Source organism: Heptranchias perlo, chromosome 20 (genome assembly GCF_035084215.1).
Source record: "Heptranchias perlo isolate sHepPer1 chromosome 20, sHepPer1.hap1, whole genome shotgun sequence".
Classification (NCBI taxonomy): domain Eukaryota; kingdom Metazoa; phylum Chordata; class Chondrichthyes; order Hexanchiformes; family Hexanchidae; genus Heptranchias; species Heptranchias perlo.
Window position 1 is genome coordinate 17,137,694 of NC_090344.1, and position 6,000 is coordinate 17,143,693.

A 6,000-nucleotide genomic window follows, 5' to 3' on the forward strand; every position below is an offset into this window, starting at 1 on the left:
AATAGAACACAGACATGTTTCATCAATACGCCTTTGTATCTTATCTGTTCTCAGGAACAGACTCCTTCTAAACATCTCTCAAGTAAGCTGCGAATGTCCTTGGTCAGCTAAACCTATTCATGTTAGTTTGAAAAGGCTAACATAGTCAAATATCCTATGGTGATTTATATTTTGTTTCCAGCCTATCTAGACTGAATGGTACCTTTCAGACCATTTTACACCTGTGAATTGGTGCCCTCCCCATTATATCCCTTAATCCAAATTCTCCCTACAATATCCCGTTAGATGCTGTACCTCATCTTAACCAGGTTCCCTTCGTGTTGGCCACCAGTCCGGGTGGAAGAGAGGCAGAGCATCTGATAATCCTATCAAACTATAATTGTCTTCCCTTTTACATGCACCTTACCCCAGCGGGTGCTACTCCCGGTACCATTAAGATGTGTTCTTAGTTGAAACCACAGAGACAATGGGGACATTCTCACCCAGGCTCTGTTTTACTATCTTTGCCAAACCCTTCATCCTCTGCTTACATTTATTACATGCAATGAAAACCAAGAAGCACATTACAACAAACTGCACTACGACTAATACATATGAAATTAACCTAATCCAAGGATGGATCTGTATATTCAGTCCCAAATTCCAGAGGTCATTTCACCAGGTGGTGACTTTAATTTGGTCAATGTCATGCTTAATGTTGTTACTGTCCTGTTGTAGGTTATAATAAACCTTCTGGGAGAGGCGTATCTCCATTCGCAATGCTTTCAAGTATTTAGGCAACAGGGGTGTCAGATACCCAAATGTGTCCTGATATGCTTTGAACTCCTTTCTGACATTCTCAGAAACTTGCAAGGTGGTGAGGTTATGCCGGTGTATCTCTACCAGTTCCTCGGGTCCAATCCAAACCAGGACTTCAGAAATGGAGTAGAATTCTGGACTTAAAATATCACAAGTTAGATTGGCATATTTAAACGTTTTCAAATTAGTTGTAACACAGTATTCGCCCTCTCCGGCATATACCACTTAAGTGGGTTTTAGATCCACCTCTAGGGCCTCCATGGTACAGTTAATATCCCGATTGGTACCGGTATTATTAAACCCACACTGTGCTTCTAGGCTGTGTCCAACACTATGTGGACACACAGTGACAGCATGTCTAGTAACACATCCCTTTAATTTTGTTCCAGCCAATCAGCTTAAATCTACGTCCTCTAGTTCTTGAACCCTCTGCTAGGGGAAACAGGTACTTCCTGTCTACTTTATCTGGGCCCCTCATAATCTTGTAATTTTGTATCCATCGTGCGGATATCTTCTAAATATTGTTTCTCCCAATTTTATTGTTAACTGATGGGAACCTAACCCTGAATTTTGGAAATCCAAATTACTGTGTCCCTTTGTACTCTAATTTCAGTCCTTTTGATTGATACCAGTGTTTCCTGACTGTTTCATTAATTAGTTGGTTTCTCTATGGACCATGTGTCAGTGCCTTGTTTAAAAGGATTTCTCACTCGCCTGGACCACATTAACCATTTTCCTGTTGTGCTGTTGTCAAGTAACTGAGCCTGTCTGAGACTCATTCTTCAATGTATCTTCTTCATGTATCTCCGCACACTAGCAGCATCTCATAGGAATGAGCTTAGTGTTCTTGGATATTAACTTTCTGCTGGCCAGTCTCTTCTTCCTCATGGTATTTCCGAACATTTTCCATGGCACACATCATATGACCTGTAGGATTCAGTCCTGTAAAAGCAACTGGTTTGTTTAAAGAGTGGTTGCAATAGCTCACCAGGCCATAGGCCTTTGTAATCATGTTCTTCATCCTGATCTCCATTTCAGATGATGGCAACATATATTTGTATCTTTTATGTCCACTGTAGCCATTCTTAGGTTTTCAGGTTATCTTATCAAAAAGATCAGGGGTATCTAGAGTGCTTATCTCCCCCTGCATGGTCCCGATGTCAGGGTAGTGGCCAGGCTATTGAGTGTAGTTTTCTCATTATTCATTATAGGCAAGGACACAAATATCTCCACGAGAAAGCTATCAATTTACTATTCTCAACTACACTTTCCTGACTTCCACTAGATTGTATATTTATGCCAGATTGATTTTTTATCATGCCCAATTCAATGACTTTAGAGAAATTCCCATATCTCCGCACCTCGAGCATTCTGTCTCGGAAGACAACAAATAGGTTAAAACAAAACACATCAAAATGTTTTCAAAAGAGAATCAGGTTGATACCACCACGCTGTGACATTTGGTATCCGCTGATGTCTGCAGCTAAAGTCTTAAATCTGGATCGTTTCCTGCACCAAATTTCTCCAGCAAAGGTTGCACCGTAACTTTGTAATTACTCTTGGTAATCCTGCACCATCAACACTCACGTGGTCCAAAAAAAAAAAACAGGGTCACCTGTTTTAAAAGAAACACAGAAAATCCATTGCGGCTCTTCTTGAGAGCCCAAGTGATTAATTTGTCAAATCTTCATTTATTATTTATTTATCCAAAGGAATAATCCCTATACCCAAAACAAATACAGAAAACAAAACAGGAGAGAGAAATTGCCTAGTTCCACTCTTGCTCTTTCTCTGAAGCCCGCAGCCTGTCTGAAATAAACACTGTCTCTCCCACATACAGATGTACGCAGGGCTGCAGACTGGAATTTCTAACTCCAGGTCCTAATCTCTGTGTTTTCAAGATGTAACCACATTAAGCAGATATCATTAGCAGCCGCCTGCTAAGATACGTTATATTCCTCTTTTATTAATTTATTAATGGTTTGGGCATGTGTTTCTAGCACTGTAGCTATCCTTTGCAAATATATGGTCAGCATTTGATCCTCAGACAATTCCTTATCTGTATTTTCATTTATCTTTTAATATATCTTTAATCCGAGACCCTAAATCTCTGACCTTTTGATCTAATGTTGCCAAATCAATGGTGTTAACAACTGAGGCAAAGGCAGTTGCTATATCACTTATCACAGATCTTTACGTCCCCATATTTGCCTATCTCTTTTTACGATGTCCACCTCCATTCCATGTGGCTCTTTGTTTTAACACTTGAGTTAGGAGGTGTTGATCGAATTGTTGAGTTTTCTTAGCAGTCTCAATGCGAGTTATATAATTTGTCAGGGAAGGTCTCCCCTCTTTGGTCAGATCTTGTATTCTACTATGAATTTCAAATAAAATTGAATAGCCCCAGAACTTGTCAAAACTTTCTTATCATACTGTGGCAGGGTAAAACTGATAGGCGTTTAGTACCCTGTGTCAGTACATAGCTCAAGTAATGGACTTCCTTTTCATATGATTTGTTTTACATTCCTTTCTTATCAATTTTTCACTGTAGCATGAAAACTTATATCTCAGTCAATTGTAGCCTTTGGCATTTCCGAGTGATTGGGACAATTTTACTAACATAACCTATACCAATTGTTACCTCATGTTCACCTGTGTAATGGTTAGCCTCAGACAGTTCTCAACCGACTGGGTCATTTCTATCTGTTTGAACTGCTCTTGGCATGACAGTCTGGCTTCTTGGGATGGAAGGGGTTAATATTAACTTGCTCTTGTGGTAGGAGTAACTTGATCCTTCTCCCTTTTGAGATTAAGTTCCCACCTTCAAAATTTCACTTCACACAGGTTTGACTGATTTTTTTACTTCTCACATTTGTGGATTGCTTTATACTATATTTTTGCACACTATTTTTTACATACATACAGTGGATGTGATTATAATCAATGCTCCGAGCTGTTCCAGCTTTCCAACTTTTCCTATCACAGTGATACCAGATAGTTTTTTAATGTATCCCGTTAATTTTTAACCTCTTTTTAAACCACAGCCAATCACAAAATAAACATTCAAAATGCCAATTTTTTGAAGATCCCATGTCTAGAATTTAACATGCCCACACTTTATAAGAACCAGAATTTAATAGGTCACTTAACCTCAATAACTCCAATTTTAATTCGGCAGTATCAGAATTAAACACACGACAAGACAGATACATTACACAAAGGAAGAAAACACACAAGACACAGTAAGAAGGGGGCGTAGCCCACAACACCGACAAAAACAACACTGATCAAGACAGGCTTTTTAAAGGGACAGTACACTGAAACAACAGAACCTTTCTTTTTCGGGTCTCTGTCTTTTAAACATTTCTCTAGTCACTTAATTCTATCCATATTTTTTACAGTACTGTCTCCATAAAGCAATTAGTTCTTTGGCTGAGGTACCTCTGTTATTTTTCCAAATTAATTCCTGAGCCTTTTTGGCGGCATCTAAATTTTTATCAATAGTTCCTGTTTATATCCAATCATCAGGAACTTAAACCCTGACTACCCTCAGTGATATTAACCACTGACCTACCGCTTACAAGTTATTCCCTCAGTGATATCCGACCACTGACCTCTTCCTGCTATTTCTGTGTATTCGCCAGACTGACCTGAATCTTGTAAGGACGCCACGCGAGTGTTAGCGATTGGACGATTCGTCGTCAGACTGACGGATTGGAGGAAAACCGACATAGTAAATTAAGACTACTTACATCGGGGCGCCATTTCCTTCCTCCGTGTCAGACTGGTGAACCTGACATCTGTAGTGGGTAAGTTGTCAGAGGGTATTCTGAGAGACAGGATCTACAGGCATTTGGAGAGGCAGGGACTGATTAGGAACAGTCAGCATGGTTTTGTGAGAGGAAAATCATGTCTCACGAATTTGATTGAGTTTTTTGAAGGGGTAACCAAGAAGATAGATGAGGGCTGTGCAGTAGACGTGGTCTACATGGACTTCAGCAAAGCCTTTGACAAGGTACCACAAGGTAGGTTGTTACATATGTTTAAATCTCACGGGATCCAAGGTGAGGTAGCCAATTGGATACAAAATTAGATTGACGATAGAAGAAAGAGGGTGGTATAAGAGGGTTGTTTTTCAAACTGGAGGCCTGTGACCAGCGGTGTGCCTCAGGGATCTGTGCTGGGTCCGCTGTTATTTGTTATTTATATCAATGATTTGGATGAGAATTTAGAAGGCATGGTTAGAAACTTTGCAGATGACACCAAGATTGGTGGCATTGTGGACAGTGAAGAAGGTTATCTAAGATTGCAACGGGATCTTGATAAATTGGGCCAGTGGGCCGATGAATGGCAGATGGAGTTTAATTTAGATAAATGTGAGGTGATGCATTTTGGTAGATCGAATCGGGCCAGGACCTACTCTGTTAATGGTAGGGCGTTGGGGAGAGTTATAGAACAAAGTGAGCTCGGAGTACAGTGTCATAGCTCCTTGAAAGTGGAGTCACAGGTGGATAGGGTGGTGAAGAAGGCATTCAGCATGTTTGGTTTCATTGGTCAGAACATTGAATACAGGAGTTGGGATGTCTTGTTGAAGTTGTACAATACATTAGTAAGGCCACACTTGGAATACTGTGTACAGTTCTGGTCACCCTATTATAGAAAGGATATTATTAAACTAGAACGAGTACAGAAAAGATTTACTAGGATGCAACCGGGACTTGATAGTTTGACTTATAGGGAGAGGTTGGATAGACTGAGACTTTTTTCCCTGGAGAGGAGGAGGTTTAGGGGTGATCTTATAGAAGTCTATAAAATAATGAGGGGCATAGATAAGGTAGATAGTCAAAATCTTTCCCCAAAGGTAGGGGAGTCTATAACGTGGGGGCATAGATTTAAGGTGAGAGGGGAGATATACAAAAGGGTCCAGAGGGGCAATTTTTTCACTCAAAGGGTGGTGAGTCTCTGGAACGAGCTGCCAGAGGCAGTAGTGGAGGCGGGTACAATTTTGTCTTTTGAAAAGCATTTGGACAGTTACATGGGTAAGATGGGTATGGAGGGATATGGGCCAAGTGCAGGAAATTGGGACTAGCTTAGTGGTATAAACTGGGCGACATGGACATGTTGGGCCAAAGGGCCTGTTTCCGTGTTGTAAACTTCTCTGATTCTAGGATTCTATGAATTTGAGAGAGCGCGAGAGAGTGA